General features: G+C 42.2%; 1 long non-coding RNA gene across 1 annotated transcript; it reads right to left on the bottom strand.

Annotated features, from left to right (window-relative positions):
• Nucleotides 1–2,874: 2,874 nt before the first annotated feature.
• LOC144142154 (uncharacterized) lies at nt 2,875–20,394 on the bottom strand. Its single transcript, XR_013316866.1, has 4 exons — nt 20,203–20,394; nt 5,731–5,910; nt 3,372–3,563; nt 2,875–2,942 (listed from the first exon to the last, which is right to left on the bottom strand). It is a non-coding gene; the product is annotated as an uncharacterized LOC144142154 (long non-coding RNA).
• Between the last annotated feature and the right edge of the window lie 3,697 nt (nt 20,395–24,091).

The raw sequence follows: 24,091 nt of genomic DNA on the forward strand, positions 1-24,091 counted from the left end.
GATCCCAATTTGTTGAAATAGGCGGGCAATTTCCGCTGCTCCACCGCTCAATGGAGATTACCTCAATGTACTGTTTAGGCCCGTGTCTGTTGCTTCTTTGTATGAACAAATTTGTAATATTGAAACATATCCCAAAATTATTATGTACACATTTACACGTGGCGTTTTACTAGTGCGATAATTAAACAGTTAATTGTCATCCCTTTACGATTGATTACTAAATTGTATGATGTATTACATGAAGATAACTGTTCCGTAGACAAAAACAATATTCTTTCACCCACTTAGACTGACATTCAAGCTTACTATTTATTTCAGTGTCTCCAAAATTCCTAGAATGGCCAGTTTTAAAACTCTTCCAACAAATTTCTCAAATTGCAGTATGACGAAGGATACTCTGTAGACTATCTTATCACAACATTCATTCAAGTTATCATTGTATAGCGCTTTAACGCCTTTAGTCCAGTTAATCTCCTGCTTCATATTTCCCTGTTTTCTTCCCTGTTTACGATTAGTGTTCTTGTGAGGAAAGCAAAAGTAGAAAAAGTCCGTGTGTTCGACATTTCGCCGGACGTTCAATATCCCCAGGTGGTCGAAATTATTCTGGAGCCCTTACCTACGGCGCGCCTCTTGCCTTGTGTAATTTCTACGCGTTAAACCTCATAATCATACCTATAGTGTTTTTAGCACGCCAAAACCACGTACGCAAATACATAACGCTAATACTTCTTGAAAAAGGAGGAGTAAGAATAGAAATTGATTCTTTTCATCACTCCCACATGTATCAACTCCTGAGAGCTCCCTATCTTATTCAGGTAAATATTTTATACTCCCAGAAACTTTGTCCCTCCTATTTAAGAAGGTCTAAAAGTAATGCTGAGATATAATCATGGGCCTGTCTCACGTCGGCACCTCCTCTTTATCAAACCCTCCATCGCTAAAAATAGTTGTCACTAAATGTCGGATGAAAGATACACAACAAATGTAAATGTGCAAACCGTAGACATTACTCGATGGACAAGAAAAAATAACCTTGATTTAGTCTGTCTTATTATAAAAAATTATTGCCCAGTGTTTGCCACATAGCACATGTAACATCACTGCCCCTACCGTTCAGTTCCTTACGATTTATAATTGATTGTAGGTACTGCTCTTTTGTTCTTGTTAGGGTTTACCACCCGATATTCGGTCCCTACATTTTTTTACGCTCCACGGCGTATGCTTTCACTCCGAAAACACTAGGCATTCCACCCAATTGAAGTTTTCCTGAATACTAATGTGTACTGGTATGTACAGTGCAAACTTTATATTTCGAAGATTTATTGCTAGTAATTATTTATAAATATGTGCACCCAACACGCATTGATTAGCCCACTTTTTAATAGATACAAGTGCGCTATTGTCTATACCTTCATGGTGCTTGATGAAGAGGGCCCAGCTAATATTTTAATGACTGATTTTATTACGGTGGTTGATATCAGCGTGTAACGACTTGTCCTGGAAAATTCAGAAAGTTACTCTTGTTTTAGGTCATCCATTACTAGACTTTGGTTATATATAAAAAGGAGGATTCTTTCAGCATGACTGCCCTATAAATTGTCTGATTTCTTTATTTTGGTTTCTGACGGGAATTTCTCAAAAACATTTGCACGTTTTCAACCGACTCACTAAAAACGCCAATGACACAGGGAAACATCCGTTGGCTCCAACATTATCACTTTGCCTGTTTTCCTGAAATGTCTTGATCAATCTCATTAAAGACCGTAATTACACACCTTACAAAATCGGGAGGCTGATATATTTTTGGTAAAGCACTTCCTAATAGGAAACTCTTATGAAACAGACTTGCACCGTCAGGACCCTTTACTACGCAGTGGTAAAGCAATACCCAGAGTTCCTCCACTACATGGTCTGTCCCTATTCCCATTACAGCGGCGGGGCGAACGGAATCAAGAACAGTGTGAGCAGGATATTTCTACATTACCTTGTTTAGGAGATCAAATGAGGAATTTGTCACCGCATTTCCTAAATTCATTGCTTCCGCCTGACACTTGTTTGAAGAAATTTCGTTTTTTCTTAAAACGCTATAGTTTTCTTACATGCTACATTACTATAATTTATCCATTTTGCCTCATGCGTGTTTTAAATATTTGTACGTCTTCTTTCTTTTTATTATCCGGCATTGCATACTTCATTATTTTGATTGCAGTCGCTCCGTAAGCATCACAATTAGCAGAAATATATATAAAGTTTTCTTTGTGTACTTCTCCCTGTGCCTTACGCATATTTACTACCCCGTAATCTTAAAAATGTAAGTGACGTAACTGTGAACTTCGCAGAGCAAATGCACATTCTTTTCAGATCCTGAGTAGAGTGCATGCCCATAGATCTTTAAAAGCGAAACCTCAGCTCCAAGCTCTCCGGGTTCGGGTGGAATGTAAGTCTGGTTTTTGCTATTCGTACATCATGGCCTCTCCATATGACCGATGTTTATAAGAACGGATGCGACAGTTGTTTTTGGCTAATAATTAGAAATACTCATTCGAATCGGTAGTCGCAGCCCTTCTTGAGTGCTTTTGAAAGCAACGTCAATGGCTGCCTCGGGTGGTAGAAGAAATAGCAGTGACCAAGGTCCTATTTTCTTCGCACATTCGGACGTTCACCACGGATGAAACCAGACTTATTGCAATAAATACATGTGAAACTCATCTTTAGAAAGACTACCGCTACATCTAGTTTGTTTTCAGTGTTCTTCAGATATACGAGTCTCATCAGAGCAAAATATAAAGACTATAATTATTTAGTGCCACCTTTTATGTTACTCTTACACAACAATGAACTGAAAAAGGCAGCTCAAATAGAAAACACAAAACGTTGGAAGTGCGTATACGGTTTTATTTCGAAAGAGACCTGTTATGTTCGCCAGCGCCACTTTGGAATTTCTGAAAAGTAAAAAAAAAAATATTATTGACGCCGTGAAAGTAAAATATTCTCACACTTATACCAATATTTCCCTTTAACGTTAATACAAATTATCAAAAAAGTAACGCGTTTTCCCAAAGAATATTTGCCCTTCCTTTTAAAGCCGAATGAGAGATATCTTGTGAGGCTGCCCTCTCAGAAGTTAAAAAAACTGTTTGCCTAAAGCGGCGCGTATAATGCTTAAAGTGCTTCGCTGAAGGCTGGACTTTTAGCTTTTAACTGCCGTAACGGTTTTTTGTCAGCTTTTATTATTACAGTTTTATTGTTTTTATTCTGAGTTATACTTCATGCTTTACTAACAGTTAGATATAAAACAATTCATCAATTTAATCACAAAACGTGCATTCGCGGCGGCGGATTGAGGTAATAAAAATTACCGCGGTACCTACCAGCGCACTCTTGCACGCATTCGTCATAGCCGTATAAAGTTGGATCCCGAAAATTGCAGTCAAAGAAAAATACGACATAGCACACTCTTCTTCCATTCCAGTACGTTTTAGTTAATCTTCTTCCGCAGCCGCCTCCATTAATGAACCAGTACTTGCAGCCTCTTCTTGGCGGGATTGGATGAGGTGCGGTTGCTGGAAATAAACATTTTAATATTGCAATAGAATTTTCCCAAATATCGCAACAAAGTTGACACACACGCGCACATACATACATACATACATACATACATACATACATACATACATACATACATACATACATACATACATACATACATACATTCTACATACATACATACATACATACATACATGCATGCATGCATGCATACATACATACATACATACATACATACATACATACATACAGACATACATACATACATACATATATACATACATACATACATGCATGCATGCATACATACATACATACATACATACATACATACATGCATGCATACATACATTCATACATACATACATACATACATACATACATACATACATACATACATACATACATACATACATACATACATACATACATACATACATACATACATACATACATACATACATACATACATACATATATACATACATTTAAATATATTGGCAAGGCGGTACATCGGGAAATCAGCGTCTTTAAAAAATTCTGAGCAAACAACCCATCTGTTCGCGCCCAAGCTTTACGCGAATGTCGCAGAAAGGCCACCTATATTCGATTACTATTGCTTGGATAGTAGTTGCGTTCTTTAGCTTCTCTGACGCGCTCGCGTTCAAAGCATACATTTTACCAATTTTTCTGATATAGTTCCACTACCATCGCCCACTGTCTAACCTCTTTTTTTCTTATATAGAATCAATATACCGTTATAACTCAGAACACTAGTTTTACAGGTAGCAAGTAGCCGAAAACTGCTTAGAGTAGCCAAGAACGTTATTTTCATGAAATACGGATTTCTTTCGAACCAGATATCCTGTATCAAAAAATAGGAACCCTAGTTAATCAAGCTCTCTACTTCAATTTTTCCTTTCAATAGGTTGAAGGAATTTTTGCTGTTTCGCAGGAAAATATTTTCTGGCCTTAAAGGGGTCATTTAGACATATACAAGTGTGCTTTATTTGAAAATTTCGTGTTTTATAGTGCCCCCAGTGCTTGTCAGGGTGCAAACGATGCTTTATTACCTAAGAAGTTACTCAATTTAAATTAAAATGTTGATTTTCCAGCAATTATTGTGTATTCATGGTCCGCAATGACATCACAGTAACAGACCACTCTGCCGCCGATTGCAAAGCCTGGTTTACCGTTAGTGAAACTAGATGGCGCCACCATACAGCGGTAAGCCGTTTTCGGCCTCTGGTTTGCTTTTGACCGTGTCTACACCTGTTTTATTTTTGTTCGGGTGCGCGCTTGACAAATATGGTCACGTAAGACAATCGCTTGCGACAATCACTTGCGTCAATCGCCCAGTATCGTCTGAGACGACAGCAAACCCCGCAGACCTGTGCAGCTAAACCAAGCATAGTGCGCGCAGTACTAACAGCAGTACGCATCAGCATTTCTATGTTTACGTGTGCTTTCGTAACTTCCACTGTTTGTCCCACCATTCTTACTGCTTGGAAAAGAATGCGCCCTAAATATAAGCGCAAATAGCTCGTTGGGAAAGCGTTTAAGTCCTCCCTAATTTGCGTTTGCTCTTGCCGGCCTCCGCCAATCGCAGAGCTGGCTGGTATGACACCATAGATTCTGTTGCGGGAAGTGAGCTAGTGCGGGCGGTGATCATTCCTTTTTTTCCTAATTATATAGCTTGTTTCAGCGAAGTTTACGTTAAAAGTGGTGTCAGTATGATTTTAACGAGGCGATATTTTGAATAAACAAAACTTGCGTTTTGTCTTCAAGACCCCTTTCTAATTGACCACAGGTTAACCACGTTTCGTTATTTAATGTTTAATCTAGATAGATGTGGTTAATTGCACAAGTAAGGATTTTTTAGATATCTAGTTTTATTCGACAACAAAACCAGCACATTTTTTAGCATTCAATTTATAATGGAATTTTAGCGTTTCATATTTTGTCTGGGCTTTGAGTTTCGCAGTTCTAGCCACGCATTCCTCAACCTTTTGCCTACTCAACTGTAGCCATCGCAGGAGAAGCTTGGTGCAGATCACTCCTAAAGTAAAATCCTGTGGTATGAGTTCAAAGAATGCTAGTAAAAACAGCAGCTAATATGAGCAGTCTCTAAAGGCAACAGTGTTTTTTGCTGGTGATACAATACTTCTTATATTTTACTCACTTGGTGGGCAAGCATTGTCACACTCTTGCTGTGACTCAAAACCGTTGGGGTGGTCGTTGCAGACAAAATTTTCCTCACACCTCCCGGAGTCACTTTTGAAGCTAAACTTCCGCCTTATAATTGTACAGTTTTCCATCGTAGGTTGGATATCACACCCGGCGAGTCTTGGACTTTTCTTGCCTAGTAAGAAACAAACAAAAATTTGCACCCGCGCGTCTTCTTGCGTACATTTATTGACAAAGTGCTTAAGGAACTCTTCGTACTCACTAAGAGACAAATGTTTATAGCAGCCCAGTATGACGCAATTTGCAACGCATAGAAGCGCACTAAAACCAAACACAGAGATAAATAGGTTTGCACGAACGCGCTCCTTTCCTATGGAGCGTGGTACCTGTGGGATTTTGCCACACTTCCTTTCGGCCGCCTAGCGGCACCTTGCGCAACAACAATATGTCCATCCACCGTGAGAGGCGACAGTAATATTCTTTTTATGGCTACTTTCAACGCCTGGAAAAGCCGTTCTTTGCAACCATATTTTTGCTATGTATACGCTTCTAGAGTAAAATAATTTTTATTCATCTACATTACCTTTGAGCCAGACATACAAACCTTTTACCTATAAAAAAGCCAAATGCCACATTTCTACAACAATGTGTAGTGGTAAAAAATTAATCAGCGACTCAATCTTTTCTCCTTTTTTTTGGCACAAAAAAGGTAACAGGTGGATTAAATATCTTTGTACCAATTTTACAAACCAATACCTCTGCTTTTCTGGTTGATTTTATTTGTTTAGTGAGTGGAGGAACTTTGATATACTACGAAGGCACAATAATGGCTTGAGCCAAAGACTCTGTGGAAGCAAAAACGTTGTTTCTGGGTTTACAGCTCTTATACTCAATTTTGAAATATCAGAAAAGACACAGGCAAAACGTGAACACGCCCCAGCACTGAATAACAAATGGGGTTTTTTGTGCTAAGATTCATATAGGCGGTGTTCAGTTGCGTAAAAAAAGGGAAAGCGATAAGTATAGAAACGCATAACATTTCGAAATGCTACTACTTCTTACGTAAGGTGTTCACTGGTACCATCTAAATACGCAATACCTTGATCTAATTAAAGCACAAGAGGTGTAGTGACAGATGTGTCTTTGTGGTAACTAATCTCGTAGGCTCCACCTATTCCCCCTGTCAGTTGGTCGTTACCTTTGTGAATGAAGGAGCATTTAGGAAAGTCCGGGTAGCAGCCACAATTTCTGAATTGTATGCCAAGTGGTCCGTAATTTCACTTTTACAACTTTAGGTGATGGTTGTGCAATTTGATCATTAACACATCGTCCAGCGTGTCTCTCTCATCTTTTCCCACATAACGCTGCTCAATGTACTACGCCTTCTCAGCAAGCGACAAACAACGGCAGATTTTTTATCCCGCTTATGATTGTTGACTTGGACCTCATTCTTTTTGTTTGAAAGTTTTGGTAACTCATTAGAGGCCGACAAGGACATTTTTACGTTCGCACGTTTTGTAATTTTTTTCGGAATTGTGAGAAGGTGTGAATGTTAGAGACAGTGGTAATTTTGGCTTCCTTTGTTTTAACGATTCTTTATTGTAAAGTTCCACTGGTTATTAAAAGTACCTTCATGGTGGTATGTTCCCGTGCTAACAAAATGCACAAACGCAAAGAAGGTCACTAATTTAAATTAGTGGTAAGGGAGGATGCGAAGCTGGTCATGACGTTACAGATTTATGGCTACAACAATGGTTTTTTCAAACCGCGAAAGGAGAAAAAAGGAGTTAAATAAAATAACTGTGATGGGGTACCTGACGTAGGCAAATTTGATCTTATAAGTGGCATAATTGAGTGTTTTAAGGTGATGCAAGGTAGCAAAGCTAAAATCTTCTACAAATGTTGAACGTTTCGCAGTTCCAACAGAGAACAAGGTTGAGCTAGCTGGTATCAATTCATCTTCATAAAAAACCGCATTAAGAAAGAGACAGACAACAGTGCGCTAACTAGCAACTCTGAGTGCATCGAAAAAAGGAAATTTATATGTTGTCCATGTTGTCAAGCTATGTTCACTGTCACCGAAAATGACGACATGAAATTGCTTTTTTTCCAAAGTGGAAAAAATTCTCAAGTAACATGGGCGGAGGAAGAAAGGGATGCAGCGAAATCTGTGGAAAACAAAAGCCATGAACAACAATCGCGTCAATAAAATGCAAAATGTCGACAGTACTTAGCCAGCGTGTGAATGAAATAGGCGTAATCCTTTTTGTACAAAAACAAAACCCCTTTCTTAGAGAAAAATGATTAAATCGAAAAGCTTTCACCTCAGAGCCTGAATCAAAGTCAAAGTTTGAAATCTAAACTGCTTCCACCTTGTAGAAATGGTGCAATCGGATAGACGTCGGCTTTCTAACGCGAGGTACACGTATTATACAGCGTCCACGTGTAGAGTTTTTAGGTGCGTGATGTGCCTTTGTGAAACTCATTGTGTAAGTTGGCAGTATATTTTGGGGTTACGATTGACGGCACCAGTAAGAATAGAAAGCTTAACTTTAAAATGGATGGGAGCTAACACACCGATCGCCGAACCTCCTCGTGTGGACGGCCTCCATCATTACTTTGGTCGTTTTGTCTCTTTGGCTCGTTGTAATATCCACGGCGCGTAGTTTATATAAGGGTACCATGGCCTTGCTTGCAAAATCATGCATCATATACTTCCGGGATGTGACTAATTAATCCCGGCAGCACCGCGACGAAGATGTGGTGTTCACACCGTTTTGTGTTCCCGCTACAGCCCTTTTTTGGATGCCTGGTGGGTTGTTGTGGATCCCCCGAAGGCGCTCATCCTCGCAACGATGTACTGTGACTTTATCGACCGTGTAAACTGAGCAATGCTGTTACATCTCTGGTAACCCGTGATATTCTTGCCACCTGCACAGCTTCTCGAAGTATTCCCCCAACGTTCACCAACCTCAGATGCATCAACCTAACCTAACCTAACCTAACCTTTACCCGCATAAATAAGACCGCAAGTTCAGTAGAAGCACTTGCCTCGGCGTAACCGCTAGGGACATGTGCCCAAACTATTTCTCGTCTCTCTGCTACAGGGGAGAAAGCGCTCTGGAAAATGCTACCATAGTGACCTATTCCTTTTAGTTCTGCCGTGCCCACCGCATATATTGCCTTCGTTTTGTGCATAAGCTGTTCCGTGAAAAAATGGCTGGTTGATCTTGGAAGCCGATGTAGAAAACAGTCCTGGTTCGACCATGATTGAATTATTGGCAGAAGGCGGCACAATCACACCTGTTTGAAAGAGCGTTAAGATCAACAACAAATTTTCTAAGGAATCATTCGTGGCCATTCTTATAAGCTAGATAAGTCAACCTAACTGAGCAACAAATTGTAACACCTTGCCACCAAATATCGCACCTTGAAAGCAGCAGAAACAACCTCGCACGCCAAAATGGCAATCTTAAAAACCAAAGTCAACGCTCAGACGTAATTATCTAAGGTCTACCGGATCACGAGAACGAAACTGACGATAGCCTATTCAACGAAGCCCCCTGTATGTTGGGCGATCAACTGGCCTTTATCCTTGCGGAATTTAAAGATCACGCTGTGTGTGGAATAAAAATAAAAAATACATCCAGTCTTCTTAAATCTGATTTATTTGAGATATAAAGTAAAAATAATACAAAACTGCCCACAAGTCAAAGGGTGGATTTGGGTGCGTGAACAATTTTTCAAAGATTCCCAACGTAGGAAAAAAAACTTCGGAGCACTTGCGAACCTACCCGTGAAAGACAATAAAAGGTAATCTTGATTTATTACGAAATGAAGGTTAATACTTAATCTTTCATTTGAAACGATGAAATTCAATACAAGGTTCTCTTAAGCAAACAACGGCAACATATCGCGAGCAAACAGACCAGCCATTAATTCAATGCATGACTTCATTGTACCTGGTGATCGTCAATAATTATGCAAACAGCATCCGCCGCGGTTCATCAGTGGCTAAGGCGTCGTTCTGGTGAGCCGAAAGACGCGGGTTTGATTTTCTGCAGCGGCGGCCGCTTTTCTGATGAAGGTAAAAAGCGAGAACGGCGGTGTGTTCAAGGTTTCGGCGCACGCTAAACAACCCCAGGTGGTCAAAATTATTCCCCAGCCCTTCACACGACGGCACGCCTCATCGCCTGTGTAGCTCCAGAGCGTTAAACCTTATAATCAAAATCAGTGTAATTAAAAGCCTCGTAAATAGGATAACCGATCTTAAAGCTTTACTATTTTAGGCAAAGTAATAGAAAAGTGGCCTTTTTTGTATTGCTAATTCAATCGTTTTTTTTTAACCTGAGCACAATATTACGCAAAGACCGAGGCTCTAGGGTGTGTCGCGTAGCAATTTGGTAAAAAACCATATACTCACCGCCGCTCCAAGTGATATAATTGGCGGAACTGCACTTAGGTGCAAAATTGAGCTTAAGCCTCCTTCACTTCAAGTGGGCGCCCTATACCGACTACCAAATTCAAGAATTAACTGTCCTAATACACTATCAGCGTGAGAACTTAATTTGACTAGAGTGGCATGGGCGGCCGCAAATTCTGAAACGTCATTTATTTTATTTTATTCAATGCCCTTTGACGTGCTCCGTTCGTCACGGCGTGTATTTCAACTTAAAATAAATCATTTTTGTAACAACACGAGTCACGCTTTACTCACAGAGCATTTTTGCTCTGACTTCCTCGTCTTCCCCACTTATAACAGACGACGCTGATCATCATCGTTTTCATCATGCTCTTCACGAGCTGTCACATGGTTTCGTGGCTGCATCGGCTCGCGCCACGTTTTCTACTATTCAGTTAAAGCCTCATCCTCTTAAGACGTGTCGCTGCCCTTCCTCAGCATCGCGCCGCAGCTGGAGGACCAAGAGGTCCAACAATTCTCGATTTAACGTTCACAAGCGATACCTTTTGTAACACAAAAATTGAGTGGGTAATTATTCAACGTATGTCGGGCCACAGCACACCCAAGTGCTCTCTAGTCTTGAATAAAACATCGGGCACAAAAAAGAGATTGCATGAGTTTGCGATTGGATGAACGCGGAAGATGTCAGTAGCATAGATTCCCTGGATTTAGCTCATTCCCATTTCACCAGCTACTTTTCCGAGCGTTCCGTGCTACCGGATGACCTTCGGAAATTTCTTAAACGTATGTGCCACGCTGCTCATGAATGTCTGGCCCCCAAAAATTAAAACGAATTAGAAAAATACCCTTTCAATGTACAGCGTAAGATCTGTCCACTGAGAACGCCGCAAAATAAATGTAATTTGCATTGCCTTGCGTGTTTATTCCAGAAACATTTCATCACCCTAAAACATCTGATTAGGGAAGCCAGGCACACAAATGCTAGCGTATCATTAAAAACTAACTTCGTGACGTCCTGACCCCCGAATTTATGGTTTTACCTGAATTCTAAGAAAAAAATTCCCGCGCCTTCCCGCGAGGGGAACACGAGTAAATGCAGAGCATTGGGGCCTCAGTACTGGTTGAAGGCAGTGTTGCTTCCATCGCTTCTTCCGTGATGCTGGGGTACCAGACACGAGTAAACGTGGGAGCCAGCGTCAACCAAGGAAGGAAGGAGCAACGCAGTGACTGAAGCACGAGCGACCGCTAGCCGCTTTATATTTGCAGCGCGCGCAGTAGAGGGAGAGCAGTACGGGGGGGAGAGCGCGCATGCGCAAGCAGCGCGCGCCCTTCCACGACCCACAGCGCTGCTATCACGCACCTGTTACGCCGAGACCGGGGCTGACTACGACGCATGCGCCCACCAACTGCCGTTGAGAGAGAGGAGGGGAGAGGAGAGCGCACCGGCTGCGGACGCGGAGCTGTGGACGCCGTCCGACGCAGGAAGAGGCGAGTCTAAGAAATGCTCTGCATTTAAAAGTTCCAGGTCTTGATATGTAGGGCGCGATAGCGTTACGTCGGTCTGGAGGGATAACTTTTTTAGTTGAGTTCATGCATTTACCATTCATGCTTTCCAGGAACTGCAAATCACAGACGAGAGCTAGAGTAGCTGCAAAGATTTAAGTCGCGGCGGAACAGGGAAGGCAAAGGCCATTTACTCTTTTGTGGATTGTGATGTGGGCGTGGAAAGCTGTGGCTGTGTGGGTTGGACAGTTTGAGCAAGAAGGGGATAGTGTTAGTGTTTCAAAGTGTTTATTCTTCAGCGCCGTGGTCCGACGGAACATTTTTTTATAACACACACACGTGGAAAGAGAGAGAGAATAAGACCGAGAGAGAAAGGGGTAGGAGATCGAGAGCTTTATTGAGTATGATTTATTGTAAGTTTGAGAAAAGGGGGTAAAGACAAGGTATACTCTAAGGGTGGGACTAGAAGTCGAGGGCCACAGGATCAGCTGATACTGGTCTTGAGGTGGCAAGCAGGTCAGGACAGCCCAATATGTGCCGATGTAAGTGTGCAATGCTGGAATTTCTCATCCCAGAGCATATCCCTCAATATGACTGGCTTGTGTAAAGAAATGGACTACTCCTCCGTATTAGCATATTTTAAGGTTAATGTCGCACGTTTTCTACTTTACATAATCGCTCACCTAGGCTTCTCGATATATGTGCTAGTTTGTAACCCGTGCAGGGTGTGCGATTCTTCGGCGTTAAGGTGTGGTGCGGGGAAGAATGGTGATCGTGGGCGTAGGATGGCAAGACGTTCTCAATATTTCTCGATGTGGAAGTGTGGCAGTCGCTGCAAAAGAGAGCATGGTTTGCGAGTTTTCGCGGATCTTCGTCAGCTGCGTCGTTCCCTTGCAGGCCCTTTCGACCGGGTGTCGACGACATGTAAACTTTCAGCAACGTGAATTTAAAAACTCTCAAGGTTGTATTCATTACGCCTGCAGCCAAGTTTGAGCGTGTGTAAAGATGTATATGCATTATTTGATAGTTCCGCTAGACAGATATCGCTAAGAGGATTTCGACGTTTTTGTTCCTGTGTGTAAGTGGGCATCGACGTCATGTCGATTGCCACGGTATTCCACTACGACAATTGTTGCATTCGTCTTTCGAGCTTCCTGGCGTCGCTTATGCTGTGTTTTCGTAGTTGAGGAGAGTTTCTCGAGAGAATTTGATGCGTAGGTTTGGGGATGTATTTTTCGGTAGAGAAAGTGCTTTCATGGAAATCCGCTGGGTCGGTGATATATCCATCACGGCAACCAGAGGTTTTCTCTCTCCAGGTGCGGCATATATTCAGTAGTATAGCTCTGGCCCCATTTCTATCCCCGGAGGCTACTTTTGAGCTGGGAGAGTGCCTTCAGATATACTACGCCTTCGCATTATCAACAAAAACCTCCAATACTTCCTAATGCGTAAACTTCTTTGTCGAGTACCCCCGCAGACAGGACGGGGTAGGCCCTGAATTTCAAAGGAAATCATCGTACTAGCGAGCATTAAACCGAGGCAAATGTTTAATGTTTGCTAGTACGATGATTTCCTCGGTTAGTAACCAACTCGCCCAACTTACCGCCTTAGTTGCTCTGAAGTTCCACAGAAATTCAAATTTGTCAGAACTAAGACAATTAGTCGTTATAATAGCGTAAACTTTACGCTATTATAATAGTCGTTATAATAGCGTAAAGTTTTGCAAGCACTCCCCTAAATTGGTCGAATAGAATTTTGAAAAACCAAAAAATTAGAAAAAATAAAAAATGAACTTTTCACAAAACTTTTCGGACAAAATCACGAATACCCATACTATAAATATCTCTAAAGAACCGAAGACTAAACAAAAAACATCGCAAAAGAACATTGCAAACACGAATAAAAAACCGCAAACAAATCAATACTGCAGCACGCCGTGCATCTCCAAAAAAACACAATTAGCGATGTCAAGGCACTTCGTCATGTCATTGGCGAAAAGAAACAAAATAAAATTTAAAAAGAATGCAGTAGTCCAACGTGGTTCACTAACCTTAGCCATGTTTGGCAGTAAAGATCTCATACTTTAGACAAGCGGACAAGAACGCTACGCATTAGTGGACAATTCTATTAATGTCTGCAGATTTCTTATGCAGACATATTGAGAGTAGCATGGTTTAAACACCTGCAATAAAATATTTCGTTCATGAATAGTTTCATATATTTGCGTTCTGTTGTATGCTCTGCTTTCAACTTTCTGTACCTGCCAAGAACGTGCGAACCATTCTGTATAAATAGATGAACAAAACACATACGTAGATGAATAGAAGCGCTTGCCTTTAAAAAAAATATATTGCTCAACAGTTTCAGTGCGGGGACTGCATGATTAATGGAGAAAAAACGTTGTCATGCAGGTAGGGGACATATTCTCTGACTAATTGGGGCGAACCATACTTTAACACAAGATGAACAGGTTATCATACCTTCCTACTTTGGCCAATGAACCTCTCTTTTTGCATTCCAAGCTTTAGGAGTAGTTGAAAACACTTCGAATACCAATTTTCCCTGCCAGGGCTAAATGGTAGGGTGACTTGTTCCTATTGATTGATATTCTTTCAGTTGATTCCTATTGTCACTGTGTAGAATACAGACGAATGGATTCCACTAAAAGTACTAATAATAGCCCGTTCTCTGCTATTAATTGGTGAGCATCCTGTTGAATATTTTAGCACGACTGAAGGATTTTTTGGCGAAAGTAGAATAAATGGTTTGTTATTTGTAATTCTGAGAATTCCATGTATTTCACAATGCCACAAGACACTGGCCTATCCAAAGCGTCTAACCACTGAGTTTTACGCATAATTGAACTACAAAAAATCTCCTTAAGTATAAAAACAACACAGAACAAATCCCTAACTGCCACGCCCCATTCTTCCAATTTCTCGTAATTAACAATCCATAACTGTGTTGCTGGCCCTTGGTTGCACTGATTTCAATGAGTTACACGTTTCGTTCTGTAGGAGAAGTTTTGTAAGCACTCCCCTAAAGCACTAAAATGGTCGCTGAAGGTGAAACGGTCGCTCAAAGGCCATTCAGACGTCCTGCGAGCATCAGATGACAACGAGCTTCAACCGGCAGCTACACGAAAAACATGCTGGTGGTAGCGAGCGAAAGCCTGCCACAGCGTGTGAAAGGAAGGAACGAGAGAGGACAAGACGTGCAGCCACAAAAGGGAATACGGCGGTAGTTCCCTATGGGAATGGCTTCGCCCACAACCCAAAAAAATCTGCAGCCAGGCAAGGTGTGTTCATTGTCGTTAGTGCCCACAACAAGGCGTATCAAATGTGCTGACGCATAAATAACGAAGCAAACAGGAGACATGCCCCAACAATCATCAAAAAACATACGCCGAATGCCACACTGAAGCCGTATACAGCATCTCATTACCACGCAGAAAAGTATGCGTAGGACAAACCGGAAGGTGCATTAATGACAGGGCATGAGAACACGCCGCCTCACTCAAGACAACCTCATCCGGGCACCTATCATTCCACTGCCGCACTTGCCCGAAATGCACCGCGCACATTGATGAGGTCGATGTGATTCGGAAGAAACCCAATCTCCTCGCACGTAAGGTCGTCGAAGCAAAGGCCATCAGCAAGGAAGGTGACACGTGCATAAGCAGAGCTTCCGTACACTGACAAGGAAAGAACTGGACCTTCTTAGCGATTATAGTGTTAACAAATCCCAGAAAAAAAAAGAGTGGCGCGCGGTGCAAAGGTTGTGCAATGTTTCAGGTATAGATGTTCCTTTTTTTATTAGTAAACTCAGTTGATAGTCAGCATTGTCTCCGTGTTTCCTTCCTAAGTTGATTTGATTGATTGTACGGATTAACGCGCCGACTCAACGCAGGCGCTGAGGCGCCCGGTAGTGGAGGGCTCCGGATTAATTTTGACCACTTTAGGATCTTTAATCTGCGCCGACCTCTCGGAAACAAGGGTGTTTTTGCTTTTCGCCACCATCAGAACAGCGGCCGCCGCGGCCGGGAATCGAACCCGCGACCTCGTGCTCAGCAGCGCTTCCTTCCTCAGTCCTGTGGTTTTCGTTCAAGCGGAATTTTCGAGTCTACATGAACGAACTCACCTAAACCCAAGCAATTCTCATAATTTCAAATCAAGCACCAAAATGCTAGTTTATTTTTGTCTCAGGAACATAACCGACACTATTAAAAAGTCTACGGCGCCTAACCACTTGGGATATAGTGCTTGGGAAAGCACTATATCCCAACGAACACGGTTGAGATGAATTTCACGGTTAGAACGAACACCACTCTTGCTCTTGTGTAACGTGAACAATGCAAAAAACATCCGCTTAACAAGAATTTCTGATATTAGGACCGGATTTTCAGTCCTTTTGAGTTCGCCTTAACGGGAGTTCATTCTAGTTGAATTTCCGCCCAGGTAAGTTGGTATTGCACACGCAACAATGTTTTATTGGGGATGTGCTCGTGCCATGTTTTATTTGCCTGCTTGAGCACGATTTCTTGGGGAAGCGCAATTACAATACAATTTTTTTTTCCAGCTGCTACTAAGATAGCTGTTCGCAATCCATTGCCGTAGCTTCACCTTATATTCTGTCACACTTCCGTGTTCCTTCTTATCACCATCTCCGGTGCTGCACATCCTGCTATCTTAGTGGTGGACAATTTGGCAGCTTTTGGTGCTGAGTTGGCAGCTGGTTTCGCTCTCTCCGCGAATTTCCACCATTCCCGCTGCTGTTCAGCATCGCATCACCCCGGGCGACCAGGTTTTAAATTTGCTGTGCATGTGGGAGTTCTTGGCCCCATATATGTAACCCTCCTCTTTCTCAGGACGAGTTCACGATGAGTTTAAACAACAGTATGGTTATTGATTGATTGATTGATTGATTGATTGATTGATTGATTGATTGATTGATTGATTGATTGATTGATTGATTGATTGATTGATTGATTGATTGATTGATTGATTGATTGATTGATTGATTGATTGAATGTACGGTTTAACTCGCCGATGATACACAGGTGATGAAGCGCGCCGTAGTTGGGACTCCGGAATAATTTTGCCCACCTGCCGATAGTTAACGTGCGCCGAAATCTCGAACACGCGCGTTTTCATTTCTCGCCTTCATCAGAAAAGCGGCCGCCATGGCCAAGAATCGAAACCGCGTCCCAAGGCTAAGCAGCACAACGCCATAGCCACTGAACCACCGCGGCGGGTAACAGTACTGTTATGTCTATATTGCGTTCGCAGCCTCTTCCTTCTCAGATGCCCACACTTCGGTAGAACTGTTCGTCTTCATGACAGGGTAAACTTTATAAACGAAATTTGAATAACAGGTATGGTGTCGAAACAAGCACGCTCATGTCATGCGCAGGTGGGTTGCCGTGGCACCGCACTGTCTATATCTGGTTCCACGGCTCCTGTCAAGCATTCGGACGGCATCCTCTCAATATTCACAGCAGTCTTATCTTCTGTGTAATTTTTATTGTCTCATCGTTAGTATGACTGAGAGGCCTGATCAATCATCTTCTTTTAGTCATAGCGGAATCCTGATATGCAAATTGACTATCTTGCTGCCAGTGCAATTGTGTGCCTTATTATTTTTTGTGCGATGACGTACAGGTTCTTTTAAAAGTAATTGGAACGCCTTCTCCTAAATTTACACTAACTTCTTCTTCCAGAAACTGCCCGGCTGCTTTGGCGTACGTTTAAACGAGTCCTCCGTAACAGAAAGACCTTCCTGTAAACCGGCAATTGCTGTGATAATGCCAGTAAGTCAAATATTTTGGGATATACACAAATCCTTTTCTAAATACTTATGAAGGCCCCTGTGCATATCAGTAATATGAATTTTTGAGTCAAATTCGGCAAATTTAGTGCATACGTCAACTTTTAGTCAGCAAGAATCATCGAGTTGGGGTGGTCCAGTGGTTTAGGGCTCGCCTGTCATTCCGGAAGACCATGATCGGCACGCCACCTAGGGCCAGATTTTCCCTGTTTTTGGCCCAGTTGCTCATTTTCCTCGCAGCAACTTCGCTTGATTTATGGCGTCATTGTGATCATTTTTTTACTCTAGTCCGTTCAATTTAGCACCGGGTCATTCTGTACATTGTCCATCACCCGTGGGCAGCTGTGTACTATTCGTCAGCCAATTTCTCAGCCATGGGTGCATGCTTTTCTACCTGGTTTGTAACTTCTTCGATATTTTTAAGACAGCTGCACCTGCGGTGGGAAGGAGGCTTTCGCACATGAACCTATGCCAGTGATCACAGTGCACAGACCCTATCAAGGTCATGGGTATTGTTTCTCCGGCCGGGAAATATCCTTGGTGTGTGTCCTTAGAGAAACGAGCACACTTACCAGGTGAAAGACAATAACAACGTCCAAAAAATTTGCACAGAAATTAAATAATCCTTTTAAAAAAAGACAATAGTTTCACGAAGACAGTGTATCCTCAAATGAAAGCTTATGAGTCGCTTGCCTTTTCAAATGTGCCAGAAAAAACGCCTTCCGGACAACGGTCCCCACGAATCGCCAGCTACCTCACTGGCTGTTATTGAATGCAAGGTTATTCGAGTACCTAAATGCAACAATTAACCCTAATTGCAAACTCTGAATATTTACTCAGCATTCAAAAAGCCCCCCTTGTAGCATTGGCACAACAGAAAACGTTGCAGTGTTCTGAAATCATGGGGATTACAACTGGTCTAGCCTGAAGCTCTCTGCTCGAAACGTCAATTCTTTGTTGTTACGCGGGGGATATGTATTCCTTATTGAAAGATAGCTTTATTGCGTCAAGACTACACAAAACAAGTCAACAAAACAAACGACGAAGTACCAAAATTACCCTACATCTCTTGGTGTTCACGAGAGCGGGCCCTGTTGGTCTCAGCCCTTCTGATGTATTGCCGAAATCACGGTTTGTATGCGAGAAAAGTAGGCAAACTTTAACGTTTCATTTTTGTTTGAAGAAAGAGCACTAGCTGACTCAGCTTCATAGGAGTCGCCCACAAAGAAACCAATCCTGTGTTGGTATGACATGCGGCTGCCCACATTTACCGACTATACAATACCACGAAGGCGCAGATTAAAACAATGAGGTGTGCTTAAAACCTCGTATGAACACCACAGTCATTCGCGCTGAAAAGCAATGGAGCCCTGCGGGCAATTGCAGAATGTTTAATTACCGTTTCACTTCGGAGCTACGCTTTTGTATTTTTATATTGAGTTGGCGTTGCATTGCAAAAATTTTATCACTTAGAATGTACCCAGATATTGATCTCCCACTTAACCATCGATAAAAGTTTAAAAAGAGTCCCCGCCACGGTAGATTTTAATCGGCCTAACTAGTTAAGGATTTATACAGCAGGTTTACTTCATTTCAGTTAGAGTCCACGAAGGATCACAGTGGGTGGCAATTTCTTATCCCGCTAAGCCAGCCCTAAGTCATTTACTCGTTTCTACATTTTTGCAACAACAAAAAAACACCAGAATAAACTGAAATATGTCCATTTTGTACGTCTTTTTTTCCGGTGAGTGTTTGGTTTAGATTGTTTCTGTTGGGTGTTCCATTCAAATGTAGGTGCCTGGGCGGAGCCTACTTTATTTTATTGAGAAAAAAAACCGGAGTACACTGGTTGACTACAGGCAACGTTAAAACTTTAACCAGTACTCAAACAAATACAAGGTAGATGAGAGCCTGAAAAAGATTGTGTGCAAAGCCTTGTTCAAACAAAAAAGAAACTGACACGTTAAACTGACAACAAAAATTTACCTGTAGGGAATCTAATATATTTAAACGTCTTGAAATAAGAACGCCCTGTTCATGCAGGGTATTTATTCTATTGCAAAAGCTGGAAAACTACCTGTAATTGTCATAACAGTGGCATACAGATTCGGGATGGCAAACTTTGGTTCGTTTGGTTATACTTCAAAGCTCTATACATGAATCCGCTGCCAGTCCTTACCAACACTCGACCCTGAACACGAACGGCTCAGCGTAAATGTTTGTAGTTCGTTTTCAATGCCATGTAAAACATATCCGCATTCGAGGTTCTAACATAATCGGTTGTCGTTGAAGCAATGAAAGCTGTGTTATTACTGGCTAATTGGAGATGACTACTTATGCAATTATGAGACGCCCGGAAAACTAAACAGAAAGATCGAGGATGGTTTCAGCCATTGGTAACAACACGAACGAAAATATTTTTGTTGGTAAACCTTGTTTTCTAGAACGTTTTCGGGGCGATTATCCGCGATTCCATGTTTATTCTTAGCTTTTTAAGATCGACCTCGAAACTTAATTACGATTGCTTGCAAGTTTCTGTAAGAACACAGAGTCGTTTTAAAAATTGATGAATATTTTAAAAAAAACCCAAACTGTACCTGCTTCATTGCGAACTTTCACCCAGATAAGTCACTTAAATAAGCAAAGATATGCGCCCCCGACAAATAGTGGCAGGAAATAAAGTTTCATTGCAAATATTACTCCATGATATCTTACCACTTGCTTGAATCCACAATAAGGCACAAAACAGCGCAATTCCAGTGATTTGCGCCGCCCTCATCTTAGTCCAACAGATACTATCTACCTTCATCTTAGGTTATCTTTCTTTCTATATCATGCTTGAGCATAAAAGAGCAGTCGGTCTCAGAGCTCAAGCACTCGCACTTTGAAAATCGCTTTCTGTAGGGCCTGTCGCCGAAAGGGACCAAGCTAAGCTAACAATGGAACAGTGGCGAGCCCTGCACCGGCAGGTGCGGTGCTTGTCATTACTTTGAGTTCACTAGAGTTCGTTTCCCTCCAAGAAGTCCGACGTCAAACGGTTACAATCGATATGTTGTTTGTCTTAACTTATTGTTTCAGCAGTGCTATTTTTGTTCCAAACATTATTCCTGCGTGCACGTATTGTATGTCCAGTGCCCCTTGATGCTGACTGTGACTTTTTTCCTGGACTTATTGCAGAATTCCTTGGCGGTTCTTCTAAAACAAGCGCTGTGTCTGCCTATTACTTAGAAATAAATGCTGCTGAGCAAGCAGTTCTATGCTGCACGTTTCTCTGGCTACACATTCAGAAGATCTCTGACCTGTTGGATTTTAAATCTTACAATGCAGCTTATTTCCGATGCGCAGAAGCCGAATGGCCTGTGCGGTATACCTTGACCTTTTTTATTTCATCTTTCTTCATTTCATTTATTTCATTTTACTTACTTCGTTTTGTTTCATTTTTATTTCGCACCGGGAGGGTGCCGTAACATGAGCACCTTGATTCAAATAAATTTCATTCATAATGATCATCATCATCATCACCTATGCGTCTCGCTCCCTCATAGGAACTGAGGCACCAGCAAGGATATCATGACTGCATTTTTAATCCACCCCCAAACAAAAAAACGTTAAAATAGGAATTTGCTCTAGGAAAACAAAAGCTGCGTCGCGATTCCAACGCAGCCGTTTTGCAATTTTTGATAATGAGGGCCAAACGTTGCTGAGCACGGCCGGAGACCCTACATGTAGCGATGCCCTGGTAAATAGTACTTACGATGGTGGCGGCTACATAGCCCTTGTATATTATACTCCTCAGCGGATATCATGACAAGACGAATTAGACGCAAAGAGCGGGACAGTTCAACGAATCAAATAAGCGATAATCCCTTCAAGAGAAACTTCGAATGGCGCGAAATTTTAAAATTGCCCTACGAAATGCAAAACAAGCACCCACCCGAATACTATCAAAGCTTCTGTTTCTGGTGTCGCAACAGCTAGGACAGTCCAGGTTACGGAATTGAATGCTGTAAAATTATCGTGGCCCTCCTCTTAGAAAATTGTGAGAGAGACGTGCACTGATGCCTGCATGGGTAGTCTTAACCAAGCAGATACAGAATTACCAGTCAGGGAGTGGGGAAACTTTTTGAGCTAAATATTCTAGTTTCTTTGTGATTCAAATATTAGTAAGTGGCGTGGAAAAATACCCAAAAAAGAACGAATCAATGTGCACCTAGGGAATATTTTGCGGCCTTCGCATCCAGAAATTGTGTTGGAGATAAGTAACAAGACACACACAAGGAGTTTGTGCATTTCAATGGCGAAGAAATCCTCAAACAGTTGTAGTACTAGCAATGTGCACCGATGCTAGTTGTCCTCTTTATTTGGAGATATGAACTCTGTCGCGATGCTATTTACGGTAACCGATACGAACAAATACTAACAAGTCGAACATATTACCCAAACGCTATATCACCGACAACACTTAAGTGCTCTGTAATTTTTTGTTGCTTATGGTGTATTACTCGAATTTTCTGTTCCGTAGTAATAGAATACTGCAGCGACCATGGTGGTCGTCTTGCTTCCTATAGTCGGTCGCCAACAAACATACCGTGGCAGCTTGGCTAAGTATCACTTGTCCCCAATATCCGCGCCGTCGTGTAATGATGGCGATGATAGCTTTGCGTCTCGAAAGATCACTCAACCAACGAAAACGCTACACTGCAAGCACTGAATTTTGTCGCACTGCTGTTTTCTAGCTCTGAAATGTTGATGCAATAGAGTGCTGGCAATGGTCCTTTGTCGCTCGCTGCGTAGATTTCTGATGCCAGAAGAGAGGCTGTGGATGATTCTGCGCGTTGATTATCTGCGATGTGCAGCCAGTCTAACATGAATAGTATGACGCCGTCTGTATGCTCGGAGGTGAAGACCAGTTCATCTATTAGGCAACGGGAGAGGCAGCCCACGTTTTTGCTGCAGTTGTCCATATTTATAGACCACTGCGAACGCGGATTCTTGTAGGCGGTTAACCCACCGTCGAAGACGGTCGGTGTGGTCCTTCGATGACGTGAGCCAAAACAAGTCATGGTGATCAGTTGTGACAAAGTAATGGCGGCTATGTAGATACTGGCGATATTTCGCTAGGGCTACCAAAAGGGCCAGACACTCACGTTCAGTAATCGACGAGTTGCGCTTTGGTGCTGAGGGAAGGTGGCTGCCTATGCAATCACAGTGCTCTGGAAGTTCTGTAATTGGGTTCTCTTGGGCGGCGCCAATTCAATTTGCACTTGCTCGAGTTTAAATCTCCGTTGGGGTGGAAAGGTCGAGATGTGCCAAACTAAGTGCTTTGGCAACAAGGGCGGCCAGAGTATAGAAGGCTTGAACTTGTGAAGAACTTCACGTAAAGAGACATTCTGCTGAAGGGTGTCGGTAACAACCGAGTGATGTCTGACGTTTTTTGATGAAATGCCGGCTGAGTAAAGCCTGGTAATGCTATGGACATCTTTCGCATACCGAGGAAGAGAAAGGCCATGAAGGCGCGAATTCTACTTTGGTGAGACCAAGTGCCTGAGGTGTAGACTGAATAACCACGAATGCTAAAATGACAGCAAATTAAATGTTCCTTGCACGCGTTCGGCATGAAAAGGTAACGTTCACAGAGCCACCACCACGGTGTCGCAGCATCATCATGTCTAAAAACCGCGATGAAGGCGGGGACAACGTAGAAATACCCCTCGTAGTACAGAGTCGTTTGCCTAATGATTAGTGCTGCCTATAATTGAGCGTACTTAATCTGAAAGCCATCCGTCCACTATTACAGTACCACAGAAAACTGCACACATTTTAGGAAGTCCTAACAGCGAGCCAATGCGCGAGCGCTTCGATGAACTGGCGGCAGCGCATCGGCTGTCTTCACGGCAGCGGCAGGAAACGAGATTCGCGTTTTCTAGACGGATATGCGTGACCATCATGGGGGTTTCAGTGTAGATTTTTACATCGGCAACCGTATGCTCACTTTTCGCGAACTGCCGTAGGAAAATTCCAATTCTTTGCTTCGCTCTTTTTTCACAAGGCGTCGTTCCTTTGAGTACGTTCATTGGCTGAAGAGAAATCTGGTGCTCGGGCTCATGTCACCGGCACATCATTTTCGAGGAGAAATCACCTAGAACACTATCGCCCATGACACTAGATGGTGCATTGATGTTGACAGGTGGAATGGAAACGGCTCTGCAAATTATACCTAAAGTGTCATGTTAATAGCACCTTACTTTATGTGGAACGACGTTTTCGCGCCGTCTGCTGTCCTAATGCTACTCTATTCCGCCTTCTTCCCGCTTTTTTCTTTTTTTTAACGTGACGTTGTCGTGATGGAGCGGTGACGGCTGTAGGAAAGCTGCAGTCATTGGTCTCCAAAATATCTGTTGTCTTTGTGAAACAGAAAATTTTCATTTCGATATATTTTTCTCCATGTTTTACTTCGTTATCTTCAATTTATTTCGTTAATATGCACCATATATACTTAAGGGTGCCTATAGATTTTCTCCAAAGGTGCTTCATATGTGGCTTCAATTGTTTTGTATTTGAAAAGTACGCACAACAAACACGTTCTCTGTACTGACTCCTTTTA

The sequence above is a fragment of the Haemaphysalis longicornis genome, unplaced genomic scaffold (genome assembly GCF_048455015.1).
Source record: "Haemaphysalis longicornis isolate Haplotype H1 unplaced genomic scaffold, Haemaphysalis longicornis Haplotype H1 scaffold_6, whole genome shotgun sequence".
In the NCBI taxonomy this organism is placed as follows: domain Eukaryota; kingdom Metazoa; phylum Arthropoda; class Arachnida; order Ixodida; family Ixodidae; genus Haemaphysalis; species Haemaphysalis longicornis.